This window comes from Calypte anna, chromosome 2, assembly GCF_003957555.1.
Source record: "Calypte anna isolate BGI_N300 chromosome 2, bCalAnn1_v1.p, whole genome shotgun sequence".
NCBI classification, from domain to species: domain Eukaryota; kingdom Metazoa; phylum Chordata; class Aves; order Apodiformes; family Trochilidae; genus Calypte; species Calypte anna.
In genome coordinates, this window is record NC_044245.1 from 81856369 (window position 1) to 81878949 (window position 22581).

The following is a 22581-nucleotide window of genomic DNA, read 5'->3' on the forward strand; positions in this document are numbered from 1 at the left end:
TGTGACACATCTGGAAATGACAGATAAAAGATGTCAGGAAAGATTAAGCTTCAGTGAAGTTATCATCTAATTTTGTAGCTGTATTAGAATCGTTAATGTTGGAAAGGACCTCTAAGATCATCATGTCCAAATATTTTTACAGTGAACATTTTTATTGCAGAAAACTTTTCTTCCCCCTAGGACAGAAAAAACCAGCCAATAGCAGCCAGCGATGGACACTTCTTTTTGTTTTCCTTGGTGAAAAGCTACTGACAAAGACTTGAATATTTCTATTATAATATTTACTATATACATAAAATAAAAATTTGGTGGGATCTTTAATAAAGCTAACATGAAGCACCACCTTACTGATAAAATGACATGCCTTTCAAAAGTGTGTCACTTACAAGTACCTCAGTTCAGCTTGTCAACATATCAAGTTTAGATTGTCAAGCAGTAGAATAAATGCTTTGCAAGGTCCAGTAATTTAGAAGAGAAAAGAAAAACAACCCAGGAAAGTGTTCCAGAAGTCAATAGGTAGAAGACACAATCCTTTACAGTACATGTCAGAAAGTGATCATTATAATTTGCTACAAGTCCCATCTGTATTTGTGTATTTTTGCAATACAGTATTTTTAAGGGCAACATGAGCTTTTGTCACTCCAAAAGCTTTATAAAAAGATGTATAACCTTGTTCATGAAACGTGGTAGAGAGACCCCTTGCTTTAAAGAGCTCAAAGTAAATCAGGGATATGGTGTGGGTGGCTGGAGGAACATCAGTCCCTAAGCACACCAGCCTTTCTATATCTGCCACCTTACCTCACAGTAAATAAATAACTTGTGCTCATTTGTTCCTCCTTAGCAATCATAATTACTCTACAAGACAACAAAACTCTGCAAGCCCTTTGCACTAACCACTCTCTGAACTCCTATTTCAGAGTACTGCAATTACTCCCAAGCCACAAGTTACATCACTCCCTATCAGGAGTTCAGCAGACTGACGAACACACACATCGATATCTGCTTCTGGTTACTGCACAGCCACTGCCTCCCCAACTACTTCAAACCAAACACAACTTAATGCATCCACAAATCTCCCCTTATTTTCCAGCTGTATCAGCTGCTAAGTACACCACTGCTGCCTGCAAGCCCTGTATCTCTTCATGACATGGATTGAAAGCAGAGCCAAGCAATGGAGCAAGCAGATGTTTACACAGCACTATGGAGAAGAATATGCTTTTCACCCCAAATGTTTCCCGACATCCATTCCTTTGCCATGTTTTCTAGATAAATGAACATCAAGATCAGCTATTCAGCTTGCGAGCAATTACAGTACTTCCCTGGAGATACCAAAAATGAATCTGTGCTGATTTCACCTTTCTTCACAATATAATCCAAAACATGACCACTCGATTTCTATCTACCATCACCATGCCTCCATAATAGTAAACAGGATCTGAACATGGCATTTACATGGCAATTGTTTTGGACACAACTGTTTTGTCATATCAGCAAACTGTTTTGGATGACCCCAGTTCTGCGGTGATGGGTAAACCAAAGACCTGATTCAGAGTTGAAAGAGCTGCTGGCCATGTACATACCTCTGAGCACTCTTTAATGAGTTGATATACTATTTTCCTCAAAGCCACTTAGCTTTCCCTGAATATGTACTCACAGGATTTCTAGGTTTGCACATGTGCTAATAAACAACCAACTAACCTATCAACCAAAAAAAAAAAAACAAAAAAAAAAACCCTATCAACCAACAAACAGGATTCCTTCTTTTATTTTTTCATGGTTGTTTTCCTCATTCTCTGCACTTACCAGCTACTACCCTGCTTCAAAGACTCACCTTTCACTAGGCTACACCATCTTCTCTGTCAGCTAGTTCAAGCATTTTCTCTAGACTTTGCTTTGCTTGGACAAAGTCTACAATAATTTTCCTGCTATTTTTAGGGAACGCAAGCCAGAGCTGCAATTTAAAATTCATTCCATCCTTCAGATTCTTATCCTATTTGGAGAGGACATATCAAAAACACTTCTTGAGCAATCACAAGAGAACCACAGGAGCAGGAGTATAAAGAGGGAGAGGCTGAATTACACGGCTTTTGAATTTTATCATTCATCTAAAGCACCAAAAGACTGAGCTGTAGGGTGTCAGATGGCTGTCAAGTAAGAGCTTATGGGGGTTGGATAGAGACACAAAAGACAGACCCTGGCCACAGAGTCAGGGAGTAAATTACGGCAACTAACAGCAATTGTTTAGTAAGGTGAAAAGCAGAAAGGGAAGAAAGTCAAGGCATACATCCCTCTGTAGGGCTTGGTCCCTGAGGGTGCTAATTTATTAACAACTTGGACAAAGCTATTAGCATGCAAGATCATTAAGTTTTCAGATGATTGCAGCATGGGAGGAATCAGTAAGAGTCAGCTCAAGCTATTAGTGCATAATCAGTAGGCACAGAGGTGTAAGTCTAATACGCATAAAATGAGGCACTTCGTGCAAAATGCTAAGCAAACCAAGTACATAGTTTAAAGCATTGAATTACCATTAGCAGGCTTTTAAGCATATCAATTACACACCTAAATTCAATTGCCAACAGGACAGGCACTGACGAGGTGCATATAGAGTTTTCCTAATAATATGTTGCACTGAAGTCCAGAATCTGGTTTCACTCTTCTGTCAGCTCCTTTTCTTCATGAGTGCAGCCCTGCTAATAATAGCCCTCAGTCTTGCTATAAAACTTTTGCAGGAGCACAGAACCTTAAGCTTTTTGAAGACAAAGCCTGCAATCTTGAATTTCATACAGTTTCATCTTTATACAATAGCATTTACTACTAAATAGCATAATGTATTTGGAGAGATTTCAGCATGTTGCAATAGGAAACCACACTGCTGCAGCCTTCTTCAGAAGTGCCAGCAGATGTCTCAGCCTGCCAAGTAATCCAGTATGTTACTTGGGATGGCTCTCTACAGAGCTTAACTAAATAAAAATCAAGTCACTCATCCATGGGATTTCTAAGCCACTTTAACCATTTGCAGGTATACCATTCAGAATGAAATTTCTATACAATAAAAATCTTTCAAAGTATTCTTCTCTACACAGCAGCGTTATCCAGCCTCTAGCAAGATCATCCACAAAAAATATAAATTAAAAAAACCCAACAAGTTGACGACTTATTTTAGGAGGCTTGCTAGTTAACAGCAAAATATGCAAATCATTGCACTTGGAACCAGTATGGCATTATACTGGCCCATGAAGTACACACACACACACACACACACACACACACACAAATTTTTCAACTGACCAGGAGAATCCCCCTCCTTTGTGGATTATAGCAGGCAGAGTTGCAGGTAGCTGAGGAGTCTCCAGCTCTCCAAGCAGCTGGCAGACATACACTTGTAGTGATTCCAAAGGCCATTATCCTTAATGTGCATGGAATTGTGCTGTAAGATCAAGGACTTGGAAAGTGGATTGGAGGTCTATTTTATCCTCTCTGAATTGACTGCACAGAGGTCAGCTTAGAAGTTCCATGCACAAACACACAAACAGCCTTTTGCTTTTGAAAGTAATTTTTAAAGGAAAACATTGGCAAAACCTTGCTCTGACAAATTTCTAGTGGTGGATAGGTTACTGTCAGTTTTGTAGACTCCTTATACCATAAGACAATAATCGGTATGTCTGCAAGCAATGTTCTTTTCAAAACTAGAAACAAAGTGCACACACTGGCAGCTGTTTGAACTTCACTTTGCTTCTTTGCCCACAATTTGTTAAACTTTGCCTCTGTTCGCAAACCAGCTCCATTGGATGTTGCAATTAGTATTTTTGGTAAAGTAAATCATTATTTCAATTACAAGAAAAAAATTAAAAGTTCAATTCAAGGAAGCAAGAGAACTGTGTTATAAAATATCTACTGAGCTATCAGTTTCCATAAAAGCTAAAGCACTTTGAATACTATCTGAACCCTTTTAAGCATACCATAGGAGGAATGAAAAGCCCTAAATTAGGCCTGAGCAAACTTTAATCTGTGCTTAACCATGTCCCACTTTTCCTTCTGCTTTTAGCCCTTCTCTATCCCCTAGATCCTAACTTATTTTGGTGGTTGTTGGCCTTGTGTCAAGCCCAGCTAACAGGACTAAGCAGGATGCCACTTATTCTGAAGCTGAAATGAGCCCTGTTCAGCTTCATCCGTGTCAGCCTCCTGAGGAAAGAAGGTATATCAACAGCTGTCAAGGGACTCACTGCACTACAGAAATTCTGAATTTACTGAAAAAAAGCTGAACGTGGAAAGGATCCCAGCTTGGACTACAGACCAAGTTGCACATCATGTCTCTAAATGGCAGCCCAGCAAACAACCTTTCCCTTTTACATATGGCTTGCAGTTTGTAGGGAACATGATGAAAAACATCACAGGACTCAAATGGGCTGTAACTTAAGAGACTTTCAAAAACTGTACAGTACACAGACATAAATAATTTCCATCTTGTTTGCTCATTTCAGAATTTAATTCTCCAACATTATCCCTTGTACCAGTTCACAGAGAAGACTGATGGGAGTGCTACTAGGAATTCAGCAGAACATTTATAAAAATGCTGTACCACTTTTCTGTCGCCATGGAAGTAAGTGAATCTGTATGAGGACTGCCAGCATGTATATAAACAAGTGGTTGACATTGCAGTAAGGCAGCTGTTGATTGATCACCTATACATATTTGACAGCCTAACTCCAGCAATCAGCTCCCCAAAATGAGTTTTAGTGCAGTATGTGCAGGACCCTGCTCGACAAAGCAAAAAAAAATAAGATAAAACTAATGAAAGATTTATCTCAGGTCTAGCTCAGTGGAGGGTGATACTGAAGTGGTTAGCAGGCTCTCATAACATGTTAATTAACCCTCAAGGAGACAGATGGAAGAAGCAAAAGAAAATGAAAGCCCCTAACATCCTGTGCTAATAATCCACTGTTTAAACTACAGGTAAAATAGGGAAAACATTTACATTAAAATGAACAGAAGGACTTAACCAAAATTTAAAAGGGGAAAAAAGAGATTTAAGATATTACAGTATCCACATCATTATCCTGTTTCTCATGTCCTAAAACTGTATGTAAGTTATTCTGATTCACATTGGTCATACAGGTATGTTTTGCAGGGTTTTTGGTATGCTAAGCTATAAATTTTGATACACTCCACATCTATGAGTTCTGAGAGAGCTGGCAGATGTTATTGCTATGTCACTCTCCATAATCTTTGAGAGGTCACAGAGAATAAGAGAGAGGTGCCTGAGGACTGAAGGAGGGCCAAGGTCACTGCAGCCTTCAAAAAGGACAAGAAGGAGGACCCAGGGAACTACAAGATGGTTAGTCTCACCTCTGTCCCCAGTAAGGTGTTGGAAAAAATCATTCTAGATGTCATCACTAAACATGACAGCAAAGAATGCCATTGGGAGAAGTCAGCATGGATGGCTGCATGTATTTAGGACTCAGCAGCTGCTACCTCTGAGACACACACGCAACAGAAGGTGGGTGATACCAAGCGGGTTTCATACCATGTCCTTTAAACCTCCAGTGACCTCCACAGTGATGGTTGTGGTTTAATGACACATTCCAGTTCCCAATACCTGCTCCAACCCTATACATTCTCTTCCCTTATTAAAAACTACATACAGATGGTAGTTTTGTACAAAAAGCAGAAAGATAAGGTGAAAAACATTTGCAAACTCTATGCTTTCACACTCTTCTCCAGGTTGGCTGCTGGACCCAATTATAAAACTCTCAGATTGACTTAGTTCAACATTAGAAGGCTGGAGGTTTTTTGTTACTTTTCAGTGAAGGCAGAAGATATAATCCCAACTTTGTTTCCTACAGACATCAACAACACCAGACTGAAATAAAATTCCCAAGTCTGAACCCCCAGCCTTCATAGACCCTAGGAATCCCCTCATGGGATTTTGCACTGAAGACGAGCAAATGTTACCTTCTAACATTCATCAGCTTAAGTGAAATCCTTTACTTAGTACTGTAACTATGGTTGCTGGCTTACAAAATATTGCATCAGTGCACCTACAGCTAAATTAACCATGCTGTAGAAAGGACTAGAAGAAGAGATGCTGCTCAAAAAAAAAAAAAAAAGCATGAAATTAAGATGCACTGAAATGCCACACAAAGCAGTCAACAGGAACTTTTAATGGCTCCAATATTCTCTGATTTTTAATTTCCAAACATTTCTATTCCCATTTCTGCCAGTAAGGCTGGGATGGTTAAAACCAAATGTACTGTACTTTAATTATAGGTACTGGAGAGAATTTACTTTATAAACACTTCTTTACTGAAGGTTCATGGTTGGACTCCAGAAACATTCTTAAGACACAACTTATAGATTTCTTGAAATAGAAGACACAAACTAAATTTAACAAAATTGTGTTGCTAGGTAACAACTATAGAAATAAGCCACACATGAAAGGTGCTGGTAAAAAAAAATCATAGTGTTAATGAGTAAAAGGAGCAACTGGCTATAGGTGCTCTACAGAATGAAGTAACTGAATAAACCAAGTTTTTAAAAATCTGAAAAGAAAAAAAAAAAGGTGTGCTAAAACATGGAAAATTTAGTTCTCATCCTGTTCACAGATCTAACAATTGACATCATGAAGAGTGAAGATTATGAAATCTGGGCATTGGGGGGAAAGGGATGGATAAAGAGGGTTTGTTAGTTTAATTCCATAGACAAACTAAAGTACATATCTGATGGAGACTGTAATGGATTTGCCCCTCAAAGAAGCTGCAATTATTTACAGACAACATTCAGAAGTGAATGTTCCCATTTGCAACCCAAGAAACATAAAGTCACATTGGTCCTTTCAAGGAGTGGACGATGTGTCATCGCCTCGACAGATGATTGCTGTACATGTGTATCACTACCACCTCTGCTGAGCCCTTGCCAGACTCTAACGCCCACACAAAGTGCTGGGGCACTAATAGCATTGCTATGAGAGAGAGGTTTAAAACCCAGGGAAAAAGTGTAAAACATCTAGAATACTCATTATGTATACACATACCAGCTTTATTTCAGCTATAAGATATAATATCTAAAGCTTTGGCTAGTCCCCTTTCCAGACCACCACACCCTGTTTAGAGAACACAGAATTTGGATTAAATCTTCCCAATACCTGTTTTCTAGCAGGAAATGTGTATCTTAAATTAAACAAATAATTTAAAATCCTAAAAGAAGCATCAGGTCACAGTTAAAGTCAAATAGGACACCATCCCATGTGACTGCACAGATGATGGGATGGACTGGCATCTGTTGGGCAAGCATACCACACATCCTTGTCCAGCCCTCCCTGCTGGCAAAGCTCCTGATAACAGCAATGACCAGCAACTTCCAGCCTTTCAAATCCCTCTCTGCAGGCCAATGCTTGCAGAACTACTGCTACATAGCAAACACTGAGTAAATAGATCACTTAAAGCAGAATCCGAGGTTAAGCAGACCTTAGGGAAATCGCAATTCCTAGTTTGATTTAAAAATCCAGTCAGAAGATTAATTTCTAAGAAACTGGTAACATCTGTAGCTTTCTTCTATGAACATTAAGTTCAGTGGTTTTCTTGTACCATTTTCTCGTATCACCTACTCCTATCATGACAGGAGAAAAGCCAAACCAATCTCAAGTTACACAGAGCAAAATAACAATAACTGATGAGAGAAGGGAGCACCACAGCAGGTGGAACGGGATATTCTTCCCAAGGCCAAACCTGGGGTCCAAGGAGACTAATTCTCAAAAAACCTTGAAGAAGGATGGAGTGGTTGCATCAGTGAAGGACACAATACACCACTGGGCAAGCAGGCTGCAGTGATTTTCCTGACTCAAAAGGAGATAGGAACAGAGGGAAACCTAAAGCTTAGGTTGAAAAGAGAAAGGGGAGAGAGGGGAGAGAGGGGAGAGAGGGGAGAGAGGGGAGAGAGGGGAGAGAGGGGAGAGAGGGGAGAGAGGGGAGAGAGGGGAGAGAGGGGAGAGAGGGGAGAGAGGGGAGAGAGGGGAGAGAGGGGAGAGAGGGGAGAGAGGGGAGAGAGGGGAGAGAGGGGAGAGAGGGGAGAAAGAGTAAGCATGAGTGAATACAAAAGACACAGACAGACCTACCGACCCTGTGATATTCATATCTTATCCTGAAAAGTTAAACTGGATGCCTCAATTTTGGTGCATCACCTCTATAATAAAACCTGAAAGGAAAGCTCTGGCATCCCAAAGTTACTGAGAGACCATCATTCACCCTTAGAGAAGATATGCTTAGGTTAACATCTGGGCAGCAGAATGGTTCTTCAGCAGAACAGCCCACACAAAACCAAACAAAATCCACTTAGGCTTTCCATGGAAGGGGAAAGGCATGAAAACCTACTGAACCCATGAAGGCACTCCCAAGTCAGAACTTAGGAAGCACAACGTGGGACAGCAATGGACAGATGAACTGAAGTACTGTCCACTGGCCACATGATAAATGCTTGTCAGACTGCATCTTTCATTACAGTCATACTTATTGGTGAATGGCTTTAAGAGGATATCCTGTATTAGTGAGAGTTGCAATTTGACAGAGCAAAGGTCAGGTTTAGTTGCATATTTATTGAGATGACATACTTTTACACATAGGAAACTGAACAAAAAGCTTCAAAATACTGGGTGTTTCCCTTATGATTACATGAAAAAAATGACAATTTTCCAAAATGTATTCTACAGTTTCCTATATAACTTTTCCTACTCAAAATGCCTCTCTGAAGTTTTACTTAGATATCCTTTCCTTATTGCCCATGTCAGAGGAAAAAAAATATTAAAATGAGGCAGCAAATCAAATAAACACAAATAAAGAACATTAAGAGACAAGTTAGAGTCCAAAAAGGAGTTAAAATTGAGACAGATGAGAAGAGCTACCACATGTCTTACAAATCTGAAGCTATTCAAGGCAAAGTTAAAATCACAGTCAAAGCATGTATTGCTTTCCTTTAGGGAATCTGCGTTCTCCCTCCCTGATTAAACATCATAATACCCAGCCGAATAATCCCAGTTGAACAATCCTTATAAATCAACGTAAGCACAACTGCAAGGTTTAGTCCCTCCAGCCCTGCCAAGAAAGTCCAAGCTTTATCCTCGCTCCGGGAAACATCGTGAGTAACCTCCTAATGCTTTGCTGTGCTGCTCCAGCCAAAGCCTGTACAGCCCTGCCTGCTAAGGCACTGGCAAGAGCATCCCCTGCTTGGGGAAGTCCTTGCCTGGCAGCCAGCAAACCACTGGCTTCTTGAATCAGGGGTGGTTTCATTACAAAGCCACTCTGTGACAACTTATACAAAGCTTTCAAGTGAAAAATGGTTGGATTAGGTCGAAAAGTCTGTTAGTGTTCAGGAAGGGACGGTTCCTCAAAAACTGATCCTCAAATGTTATTATTGAACAAGGTGTGTACACTGTTGCTTGACACCTTTAATCCTCCTAACTTTAAACCGTGAGTTTTAAAATTTGCTTTCAACAGGTTTACTGCTGGCTTAGCGTATTTAAGAGGATGTAATACCAGTTCCAAAAGTTGCACATGACAATTAATAAATCAGCTATTCCTCCAAGTTAATTAAAGATTGCATTTTCAGCACCTAATAGTTACCTCGTGGTGACCCGCGAACTTATTAAGTAGACAATAGGAGTATTTCACCCTTTCAGGGGACTTCTAGTCAAGAGTTTAGTTAACAGTACCAAAATCACGTGACAAAGCAAAAACCTTTAATGCCAGGGTAATTTTGGCTTCTCTTACCAATCCCTTTAATGGGTTGGTATTAACTCCAATTGTTTCAGTAAATTATCTGCAAGAGACTAAACTGAGGATGAATTGTTTTCAATTGCAACACTGCATCAAAGAAGCCTTCCAAGACCCTCTGACTTGGGCATTTCATACCCAACACCTGATAAATAACGAGTAAGCTTGCCTGTACTTCACAGACGACGGCGGCTGCCATCAAACGTCCCCTTACTTCCTTGGCAGCATACTGATAAAAGCCTTCCCTACATCTCCTTGTCCTACTAAGAGAAAAGCTTGCAGGACTTGCACTTAGTTTCATCTGCACACCGACACTTTGTCCTTGAGCCAGCTGTCTATTTCAGGCTCTCCTTTGAGAGGCTGGCTGTTGCATCAGAGAATCACCTAGTTCTCTCTTCTCCAGGTGCAGAAGGAGCAGCTCTCCCCTGGCCCTGCCCAGCCAAGGGTGGATAATCCATGAGGAATTACTGCTGTAGCGGAAGCGCGAACCTCCGCCGCGTGAGGAGGGAACGCCACAGCCCTGCCACACGGATCCCCAGATGGCAGAACATATTGCTGCAGTCTCATCCCAAATGGTGGTGTGGAGCTGCTGATGAAGGCACCCGCACCCCACACCACCGGGTGCAGAAAGCAATCGCTGACAAGAGCTCCTGGATGCTTCTCTCCACCATGACTATGCAGACCCGAATAGCTTCCATTAGCTGTTATTTTGTTTGCTTTTTTCTTTAGGAAAAAAAAAAGCACAAACAACAAACCAACAAGCAAATAAATACATTAAAAAAAAATAAAAAGTACAAACCATTTTAAACTGGTCACTCAAAAGCAGCACTGATACGAATGAAAAAGTCATCTATCTGAATGCACCATTATCTTCAATAAAGTGCAATGACATCAGTCTAAATTTATCTAGACTTCAGAAAAACAGAAATGTAATTATGTTTCCTCTAGACTCCATAAACTGAGTTTTCTTTTTTTAAATCAGCTACTTGAAACACAGTCCTTCACCATTTAAAATCCTGCAGGCAAGCAGCACCAATTACAATCAGTCAGGTCGGGTTCACCCAAGAGTAAAAGTTGCAGGTGTGCTATGCACAGGATTCGTCACAGTTTGCTGCAAGTCAAAACCAACCAGTCAAATATGCCTGTATTCCTTACAGGACCCACATGCTCCATTTTGCAAGGTTTAGGTACTCACAATGCTCCTTGATTTGGGGACGCCAGCCTCCTGCTCTTCTCTGTCTGGTCAGTGTTGCCTGGGCTGTGGCTAGGGACCTTGCAGCCCCCCACCAAGGCTGACCTCTTCGGACACCCAAAAAAAGAACAGTGGAAGTAGGACACAAGATATTTTCCCCCAAGGGTACTCTGTTAACAGACCTTCACTTGTTAGAAGTCAACCTCTGTTTCCCTAACCCCACATCACAAGGATGCCATCAGCATGCTCAAACGAGCTTACAGGGCCCTGACCACCTGTGTTGTACCTCCTGAAATCACCCCCACCACTCATTAGGAGAGATGCCCAAAAAAACCTGTGGGTGCAGGTTCATTGTTTGCACGAGGTTAGACAACATGCTCACCTTGCTCCATTTCATGCCTGAAATATAGCCCAGAAAAGCAGAGAAGACTTGTTCTCCACCAAATGCACGCCCACTTATTTACACATCTAGAAAGCCTTAGACCTAGAAAGAGGCAACGTGTCAACAGGACAGAGCTGAAGGGAGGCCAAAATCGTTGCTGCAAAGCCTTAATGTTGTAAAGGACTGATCTTGACAGCTTTTTAACTATGTCAGCAACTCCAGGTTAGCCACCGTGTCACAGCAGCAAGCCTTCCTTGCTTCAGTTCCCTGACTAAATGATTCTTCAGTAATGCTACTTTAGCCTTTGAGGTGACTTGTATTAGGACTTTACTATATTCCAGATTCCCTCCCTGATGCATTTTATTTTCTACCAAGTCTTTAAAATTCCTTGTCATCTTCTGAAGAATATTTGTGGCTATTTTTGAGCACAGGAGCTACCGAACTGTGGTCACTGAGCACTTCATCCACTACTCTTTGACTTGCAGACCTCGTAGATTAGAAAGCCATCACCTGCAGCACTTAGATTTCAGAGGGACCTGGATATTTTACTGTGCGGAGCTCTCCATGATTTTTCAACCACTTACAGACAAACCAGAAAAACATACAGAAAGAATAATTCTCTTCTGCTGTTGAATAGCAGCAGGGTCATAATTGAACAGCAAAGATTAAAAAATTAGCAGCCCCCATGAAGCCCTTTTATATACATAAACTCACAAGCACAACAGCTTAGTTAGTTATACCCACTAGGAGTGTCCACAAAATACAGGGCCAGTTCAAGGCATGTTCTTATGCAGTTACAAATCCACTCAGACAGTGGTGCTGTAACATTCTGTAAGACTGCACTGCTTCCAGCCTCACCTTGTACATGTCACAAACTGCCCGCAATCTTGATTTGGACAGAAAGACTTAAATATTGTTACTGCAATCCTAATGCCATTAATGCAATTACATACTAATTGCTTTGTTCAGTAGCACCTTATATGCTTTAATTACTTAAGCAGCTGCTTGGCTGTCAAGAACTCCAAATTTAGCTACTTCTCATGCTATATTTTGATCTTCTGGTATTTAGCTGGTTTGCCCCATTTAAGTGGGGTTTTTTTTATCTGAAAACACAACTAGCTTGACAGAATCTTGTCCTTTTTAATAGGCACAAAGAGACTTAAATAAATTAACAAATTCAGATTGATCTTCCCCTTGAAGCCATTCTTGGCTTGCAGCAAAGTGCTGCAACCTACTTTATACTCAATGGAAGAATGTCTGCTGCTTGGAAATTATGCATTTCTAAAGTATCCTCACATGACACAGCTTGCCATACTGAAGAGCTGTCATGAGCCACTTGCAGCACAGTGTTTACATAAAGGCAGAAATAAATATTGTACTGCTTATCACACTCATATAAGTTCAAAGATAGTGATGACTGAGGTTTATTGTTACAATGCGGCATGGTGGTGAAAAATTTTATTGCAGAACTGACATCAAATTACAACAGAGTTGTTTTTCTACACATCTTACTCCCCCCTCTTATCATATGAGCTTATTACAAACTCAAGCTTAGTGTATTTTTTAGTATATATTCAGACAACATTAGAAATCTAAGTTATAGAAGTGTACAGTAATTTTAACACAGCAAGAAGATTCTTCTTCAAAGGTACAGGCACCATAAATAATAGAACATCACAGTATTATCTTTACTATTTTAGTACCCTTTAAAAAATTAAATATTTTTTTTTCCTTGGAACAACTTATTTTCATGGATGTCCCTCCATCTTTTCATAATGAACACCTGACTAGAAAAAACAGAGTTCATTTCCTTATTTGACAAATATATAGCTTAAAGCACAAACCACAGCAGCAGCGCAGTAACATCAAAATGTGCAGTAATATAAAAATGTATTAGGGTTTAGCAGTAAAAAACAAACAAAAAAACAAATTAAGGTTGTTTCTGCTTTCTGATGTTTTTATGCAACTATACATTCTTAACTCTAATCATGAATGGATGAAATGGATACCCCAACATAAGGTATGAGAAATAGAAAAACCTGCCCTAAGAGCCCCTATAAAGCATTAGAAGCAGCTTCAAAGTTTTCTCCACCCCTAGCAATCTTCCAGAGTGGACATGACTCACCTTCAGTGAACTGCTTCTGAGAGTTGCCTTGTATCAGGAGAAGAGCAACACTTTTTGTACTTGATTCAAATAAATTTCAAATTCTTATTGCCTTCCTCTTTCCCTACAGTGGGTACCAATTCACTGAGAGCCACCTCCTGCTCTTTTCTACCCTATTCACCTCTATAGTGTACACTCTGTAAATTCTGTCCATATTAGCTAGTCCCTCTCTTGGCCTCTCCAAAGCAGAGCATGCACTAGAAAACTCTTTCTTCCCACATGCTCTCAATAAAATGCATCTTGATGTAATAGATGCCCGCATGAGACATATCAAGTATTGTGACTGCTGTTTTTCAGGCCAGCATTAACTAACAGGCAAAAAGCATTCACACTGCTTCTATCAGGTCAGGGAATAAAGCAAGGTATGCTAAACAGCAGCACTTTTCCAGGACAACAGAATTTATATACAAGGACCCATTACAACTATAAAATATCGTAAACAAACTGCAAACCTATTTTGGTTTTATTAAATCTATAAAAGTTTCAAGGATAGCTTACCCCTTAAGTTTCTTCCAAACCTGTTTAAAAGCTATTTAACCTGTGGCAGTAAACATTTCTCTTCCATCTCTCAGCTTTGAAACCACTGGGTAGATAACAGTCCAAAAGCATTTCTTCTCTATCCCATCTGTGTCAGATTTGTTAGTAGAGGGGTGAGCCTTCCTCTGTGTTTGTTTGGCACAAACATCAAAAGAACTAATTTCAGCCTTGAGCCAAGACACGTGCAACGTTCAACCTTAGCCTCTTTAATTCATTGCCCCTACTCTGTATAGGTCCTGTATGGGTCAGGCAAATGCACATTTGCCTGAAATATAAGGAAAAGTTGCTCACAACCAGTTCAGCAGAAATGACTGCACAATTCAAATATTTTTCCTGCTAAAATATCTGTATTTCTAGCCCAGTTAATGTTTCTAAGAATGCTTTTACTGTTGCATTTCATTTCACTTGTCAAACCAGAATGAACTTCCTTCAGAGAAAGTGGGTTTTTTTGCTATTATGAGTACATTAGGAAGTATGCCAGCACAGCTGTACCACCAAACCCTTGGGAGACAACCAAGCTCTGGGGAATAGAAACAGTCTGAGAACCGCCTACTTGAAAGGACATCTTTTTGCAGGGCAAAGTCATCAGTGCTGCGATCACCCAGTCCTCTTGCTCAAACACTCTTGCTGTAAGAAAGGAGGCTTTCACCCAAGCCACACCGCCAACAAACTTCTCCCTGATAGTCTCAATTTGCCTTGGAGCCAACAATCTGCTAGATTCATCTCTAAGCTTTGCTCTTCAGAAAGTGATCTCTCTGTTTTGTATTTCACCAGCCTAACACAGCAGGAGACACCCATACTGGCCCAGACAGCTCTGTGATACTGCCTCGCACAGGGAAGGTTGAGAGACTTTGTTGTTTTGCTTTGTTGGGTCAGTTTTTTAAACAGAAGGTTTATAGAGATACACAATGGTAAAAAGATATTACCACAAATACTGTATCAGTAAACATCTCGGCTCCCACAGTAATGAAAATGAATTACAGTTCTCACTAACTTCAGTGCAGCTACATATTAAAACCCTCTTAAAGAGACCCCATGGCTTTTCACAACGTTTTAAGCCTCAAGTAGCCTTCCTTTATCTTGCTGTCCCACATTTAATGCAAATTTTTAAAATAGGTATTGTTTGGGTTTTTTTAGCAAGTGTTCCAAGGTTAACTTGCAATATTGGTCACTGTTTCCAACTTTGATCTCAAGCTTCATACATACGCATAATTCACTGATCCCCTCACTACTCTGAGTCAAGAACTACACATCTTCAATCAAAACAAATTTATAATACTTAGAAGCTATATTATCTTGCACCATTTCCATGTCATACCGTGCATAAAAACAACACAAGCTACAGAAAGGCTAACAACTATGTCAAAGACATAGTCCATGGTTTACCCTATATATCAGGATACAATCCCATGTATGGTAACAATTCAGTCTTGATTCCACCTCTTCAGAATTGGCTCTCAATATGGACTGTGAACACAGCAGGATTTCATCTTCCAAAATAGCATGATCACTACAAAGCAGTTCTCAGCCATATACTTGACAGAAGTTTTGCAAAAGCAATACCCTCATTTTGCTGATGGGGAAAATGTAGGTAGACAACTACAGGATTTGTTTCATTCCATGTACACCTGATTTGTACAACAAGTGCTAACACCACATGAGTCAGGTTTTCTGCTACCATCATTAACTGATATATTAACTGCAATTGCTCATTTGCCTATAAGCCTCAGAGTCTTTGTGCAACTCTGCAGCACAGACTTCAGAGGTTTGTTACACCACACAGCTTCCAAAATGAGTAAAAAAGGAACTATCACCATCCCCCCTCCCAAAGACCTTGTTATCAAGCAAGTAGGCAGCCGGACAGAGGTCACTCACTGCCCTCACATCACCCTCTTTCACTGAGAGCTGGCTGAGGGTACACAGCAGAACACTGCAGAAATGCAGGGCTTACAGAAAGAACCAGAATATTTCTACAGTCAAACCCTGTACCATTTTACACTGCTCTTGTTATCTTAAGCTGACTTCAGTCATGAGCCTTTAATAATTTTTTTAAAAAATAGAAATTCGTGTTGATACTTAAATAAACACAACTTTGCTGCTAACAGAGCCTATTTTCACATCTACCCAACACCACAAAAATTTATTAGCCAGGTATTTTTAAGTGAAATCCATTTTTTTATATATATACCACAGTATACATGTTCTTCTTGACATAACTAAGTTAAGCTATATATATGTTGACACAGACCATATTCCAATGCAACTTGTTTGTCTAGACTAAAGGAAATATGTCCCCATGTTAGAAAAATTGTAAAATCCACAGTCCTCCACTTCCAGTCATTTGGCAGAACCTTTTTTTGGCAGAATCTTTTATAAACATATTAGAGAAGGTATTTCTGAGAGAAATGATGTTTGAGATGTATCTTGAATTGGGCATTTTCCTCTCAGCTGTAAGATGTGTTACATCTTTACATGACAATCCCAGTTTTCTAGCATATAAGCTCCTGATTATTGTTCTAATATGCAGAAATCGTTCTAAAACCTTAAACTAGTTCTATACTTGTACAGAATGCTGCAACCTAAATTTGCTGTAATAATGTCAGCCAACTTTTAAAATCCATTCAATTTTTAAGCACAAAGCCAATTTTGTTAAGCAAGTATAATGCCTCTAATTAAGACCAGCTAACAACTGAAAAGGGGGGGGGCATCAAGTTGTTGAATCATAAGGAATCCTAAAGCAACAAAAGCCTTGGACAGGGTAGCTGCTGTATCAGAAATATGCCCCATTTCACTCTTATGAGCAAATCTTACCTCGCCCTCATTCTGTTTCTTACCCCTGGAAAAGTTACAGATTTAGACACTGATTTGGGTTTTGGTTTTTTTGGAGTTTGTTGGGTTGTTTTTTGGGGTTATTTTTAAGAGGAACAAAGTGAATTTTGTTACTCGTTCCTAAGATGATAAAAGCTCTGCTTAGAGGATGGAGATAATAAAACAGTAAATTAAATTATATTTTTTCCCACCTGAGGCACTGGAAAGAAGAGTCAGAAACCAAACATTAGGACACTTATATCATTAGGACAAACAAAGGAAGGAAACCAAGAGCTGTACTGCCTGTTCTCCACCCTCTCACTACTTTGATAGAGACCAAAAATATAACTTTGAAGGTCAAGGGAAAACAAAAACCTAAAAATTGAATACACATCTCTTAGAATTGTTTGCAGACAAAAGGGCTGCATTACCTGCAAATAATTAGAAATTATCTGCCATTGCAAGACAGATCAAAGTTTGGTGGCTGATCAGAGACAGGACACAAATCATCAGTTCAGTGTGCTTTAAATGAGGGTGGGAGGAATTCAGAGCTATATCTGAATGAGTTAAATGGATTTCATTTGTAGGGAGTGGGGGAATTAAATCTAGTCCCCAAAATTGCTAAATGTACTGGTATACTAAGTTTGTTACAAGATTTCCTGTGAAGCCCAAGTCCGGCCAATCTCAAGAATTCAGGGAACAGTTTATGGCATTGCAACTGCCTCTAACTTTGCCACATCAATCACTGCTACCACTCTCTTGGAAATAAGTTTCATAGAAAAGGGAGTCTGTTTTCCCCTGTCACCTTCAGAAAAAACAGAGATGTTCAGTAACACTGTGCTCTTGATCCAGATTTTAGTAAAATAGACAGACTTAAAGAAAATAGCTCACCACTACCACCCCATCAGTCACAGTAATTCAAACATTACATGCATTACAGACAAAATGGCAATTTCTGATTTATTTATAGGTGATGCTCTTAAATGTTTGAATAAGCAGAATAGCTTTAATTCAGACTTGACCACAACAGCCATGAAACCAGATTAGCACCCTAGAGCTTTCCATGTAATCAGATACTGAAAGGCAGCTCTTTCTCCATTAAAGCTGACCTTGCATTGTGACATTGTACTTTTATCTCAAAAATTAGAGATGCACTTTCAAAACGATTCTTTTAAGCAGTATTTCATAACAGGCAGTATAGCTGCAGTGAGTATGGATTGTTTCCAACTCTAAATATACCCTTCCTCTTTAGATGTCAAACTGCCTTTGAAAGTTAGGATTTGATTTTGGTAAAGGTGTCAGAATCTGAAGTTAATGATCTGATGATGCAGAGACACTGTTTTTACTGACCAAATGAAATCGTTACAGAGTGATTAAAAACCAGGCTACATAATAAATCAACTTTCCTAGCTGGAAATCTCATTAGTACTGAGACTATTTAAGTGCCCATAGCCATGTTTTGACATTTGGCTATAACACCTCCACTGGAGGTTCAAAAGCTTCTTACATAAAGCCAAATGCACTTAAAACATGCCCCCTAACAGGGAAGAATATGCAGAACCCAAGGATGTGCAGGAGGACTGTAGACTGGCACGGGTGAGAATTCAACTCAACCACATTAGACAAGTAACCCAGAAGCTGTCAAGAGCCTTTGCTGAGAGTATCCATTTCCACCCTAATGTGTTGACTGTGCAAACCTATTCAGGTTACCAAAGAAAACATAAAGGCAATAAAGATATTCCAGAAAACATGAGCTCATCCCAAGAGTCCAGTTAATTTGTATTCAGAAGAGGGTATTTCAGATCACTAAGCTCAATTATGGACCATTAACTGAAATGGAAGAAATAAGCCACCTAGAAGGCAGAGGACAACCTGAGACCACAAGCATCCCCATGCCTGTTGGACAGTAAATAAATAAGTAGATAACACAATAAAAAATAGTGCAATCTATTGCACTCGACTGCTTTAGTTATGTGCTTACAGAAATGATGAGGATGATGCAAGTTGCTGAGTAAATATATTTAAAGAGAAGAGCACACTACCCACAAAATTTTTGACTTTTTAGTTCACAGGACATGAGATAAGCACACAAAAAATGAGCTCAGCTTGGGCACCTGGGAAAAGCACCTCAACAGGAGTGGATATTGAGACACTAGTTTTCCTCCGAGTTTCTCTAACCACACCATGTCCAACAGAAGCACTGGACTCACAAGCTCAAGCTCCAGAAATTAACAGCCTGGACACTGTCACCTCTGTAAAGGGCCTGCAGGTTGTTTTCCCTGGGGAAGCCACTTAAGAGCCCAGGCAAGGTTCTGCTCCTTCCAAGCAGTCAGTCAGTCAGTCAGCCAGAAGCGAGGCTGTTGCATCAGGCTGCCAGGCACTCGGCACCGGGCCAGCTGCCCCGACCCAACTGGAGTCGCTGCCCCAGCACAGAAAGTATTTGTGCCGAGGATGACATCACCTCACTGAGCTGATATACCTCTGGGGAAACCTGCCAAGGGTAAACAAATACACCATGTGAACGTTTGCCTCCCGCTAACACAACAGTCTTGCCACAGACTAACACCTTTATGCACCCCCCCCGCCCCTCCCCAAAAGTTCGCTCAGCCTCTTCCTATACTGTAGCTGCAGCACAGAAAGGAAGCTCTCCAGGGGATGCCCAAGAGTCCACACCCCCAGAAAAAAGTGAGGGCCTCCCTAGATTACCCTTTGCATTACCCCACCAAGGGATGCAAAATGACAGCTGCTCCAACAATAAGCCTTAGCTCTGCTATGGTGGTGGCAAGAAATGCACACTCCTTAATACTAAGGACAAAAGCAAATAAAAAAGGACACTGGATTTTAAAATTTATTTCACAGTGTCTCCCTCTCCCTGTTTGATCTGAGGTGAGTTTCTTGAAGAGTCATCACTTTAGGCTTGTACTAGTGAGGTAACTTGTTCTCCAGTAGATAACACATAAGGGGTGATGGAGGTAAATGACCTTGTGCCCTGAGAAGGTTCTGGAAAGAAGCAACAGAATCACATTCATCATACCACCCAGATGCCAAATTTATAATTTTCCCTCTCAAATAATTTAACAGCAATAAATGAGCTTATAATCCCCCTAAATTCACACCTTGTAAATACATATCTTGAAAGAAAAGGTGGAAGAACACAGTCCCTTGTATCTTCAGGATGGAGAGGAAAAAAAAAAAAAAAGTCAACCAAAACCCACTTTCTCTGATGTCATACACCCATATAGCTTCAGACCCTGAGGGATGGGTATGGTGCATAATGGGTTATCTCCAGCAAGGAGCCCAGCTCCACAGCCCAGTTCCACCTGCTCTCCCTTCTGCCCCAGAAACCATCTCATCTCCAAAATGACAGGAAATTCATTGCAAACCTGGGAATAACTACCATTTTTCCATGGGCCACTGAAGAACATAGGCTTAATATTTACTTTTGACAGTCACATAAGTAGGGAAGATTAATTTTTAATATTTTAATACTTCCTGCATTAGGTTTACTTTAAAATTCTTGATTTTTTTCTACATCTCCACTTGTAAAACTTCCAATGAATAAAGGCCCCAAGGCAAACCATATTATAATCTATATAACTGAGACATGCAACTCCTTTCCTGCACTGACTCCTGCCTCTTTAGAGAAATTTACTTAAAGGACAGAAGGACACACTCAATCCTGAGAGATTATAAAAAGGCTTAAAATCCCATGCTTGTCAGCTATGAGCTTTGCTTTTTATTCATACCAGGTGGCTTCAGAGGAGCAAATTTAATTTTAAGTATGTTCAAAATCAGAGATTTAAGATGATACTTAAAAGTTGACAAACGAAGAAATATAAAAACTTTTTAAATTAAAAAAAAAAAAAGTCACCTGTAAATACATATCTCTGAACATGCAACACTTAAAACTATTTCTGATCTCTTCTCATTTTACTGGTTTTACTCAATCTTCATTAGCAGCCTTATTTTATACAGTCTTCCTGCTAAGCTCAATCAGTTGGTCTGTTTCGCCTTCCTGTAACTTGCAGCAAATCTCTGAAATTATCCCTACTATACACAACCTACTTTGTGGTTTTGATCATTTGCTTTGGTTTTGTTTTGTTTTTTTTCCCAGAGTCCTGTCAGCCCAAGGGTTTGGGAACTAGTATAATGAGGGGAAGTTAAACTTCTACACAGCTATCACGGGTGCCCCCCTACTAACTGTGCTAACAAGAGTCATCTCTGAGCACAATGGAGCCTTCTCCAAAACAAGACAAAGGTGATGTAATGAGCTGGGCAGGAAGCGGGGGCTCAGCAATCTGCGTAGGGGTAGTCACTGTAAATCTTTTTGGCACTAATAGTGGTTTTTTTTTTTTTTCCTAAGGCTGGACAATAACAACAACATTGATACAAAGCAGGAGAATTCATGAATGTCTGGCAGCTTTTGGTATTGTCTCTGCAATACAAACAAGACTGTTTTTCTCTCGACATTTTCAATTCAGTACCAGCTGGATTCTGCAAAACATGGGTTAGTTCTGATACACCAAGCAACTGACTCATTCCAGTGGGGGCCCAACAAGCACATCAGAAGTAGTGCTGGCCATTACTAAACATGCTCCTAGCTACACAACGAGTAACAAAGTTGCCTCAACCTCACATGCTTATCTTTCTTAATATTAAGATACTAAAAGCAAGCAATAATAGCAGTGGCGGGGAAAAAGAGTGGTATACAAGATTTCTTTTTCTGGGCTGTATCTTAGGCTCCATGATAGTGCATTTAAGCACATACTCATTCAAAAGCCTGCCTGTATTTACATGGGCTTGTGTTTTTTTGACCTAGGCATTGTGCTAGAACGGTAGTTTCACCACCTATGACACTTAGTATCTCTATAAAAGTTAACTTATTAGTTACTAGCCAGCAAGATACAGGAAAGCATCTATCTCAAGAGCAGAGTGCACTGCAATGCAACCCTCCAGTTTCAGTGGGAACAAATCATCTCTATGTAGGGGCAGGAAACACACTCACAGCATCTTCATCATCTCACTATAGGCAGGATTTCCTATCCAAGAATGACCAAAGGATGAGCTGGCTGTTGAAAAAGGACACCTGTGGCCTAAAGCAACTCATATCACTGTTTTCTTTCCGCTGCTGAGGCCACCTGGCCATGGAGCCAGAGGTACCACAATATTCAGAACAGCTCTGTCTGCAAACTGCTGTGATAAGAAGCATCAAGTCCAGCAAGAGTTGAGAATGCCTCAGGAGAGGAAGGCCACATGCGAATGCATTAACAAAAAAAACCAAGATAAATCTTTCATTGCAGACCCATGGCAAAACACATTTGTATGGACACTGACAATCATACCACAAGCATGCACATACAGAAAGTGTCAGAATTTCACATCTCATACTTCCACTAAAAGTCAATGTGACAGAATGCATCTTACTTATGCCTGGCTTCAGAATCCTGAATAAGCAGTAGCTACACGACCTCAAAAAAGCACACAGCAAGTACCAGTAAAAGGTATTGCCCATAAACTTCACCACCGGGACTGCAGTTGGCACTATTTGCTGCTTGCTAGAAAAACAAACAGAAAAACCCAGGGCAAGATGAGAAACAGTGTAGTTGGCAGGTCGAACCCCCCTCAGGTCTGAGGGTAAACAAATGCAGTTGGTCTGACAGCTTTCTGTAGCATTGTGTATTTTCCTATCATACTTCATACAGAAAGGCAGCTCCTGAGCAGTGCAGGGAAATCCATA

At 40.2% G+C, this 22581-nt stretch overlaps 1 protein-coding gene across 3 annotated transcripts in view; it reads right to left on the bottom strand.

Annotated features, from left to right (window-relative positions):
- GRB10 (growth factor receptor bound protein 10) overlaps positions 1-22581 on the bottom strand; it is a 141413-nt gene that overhangs the window by 56436 nt on the left and 62396 nt on the right. The window lies entirely within an intron of this gene.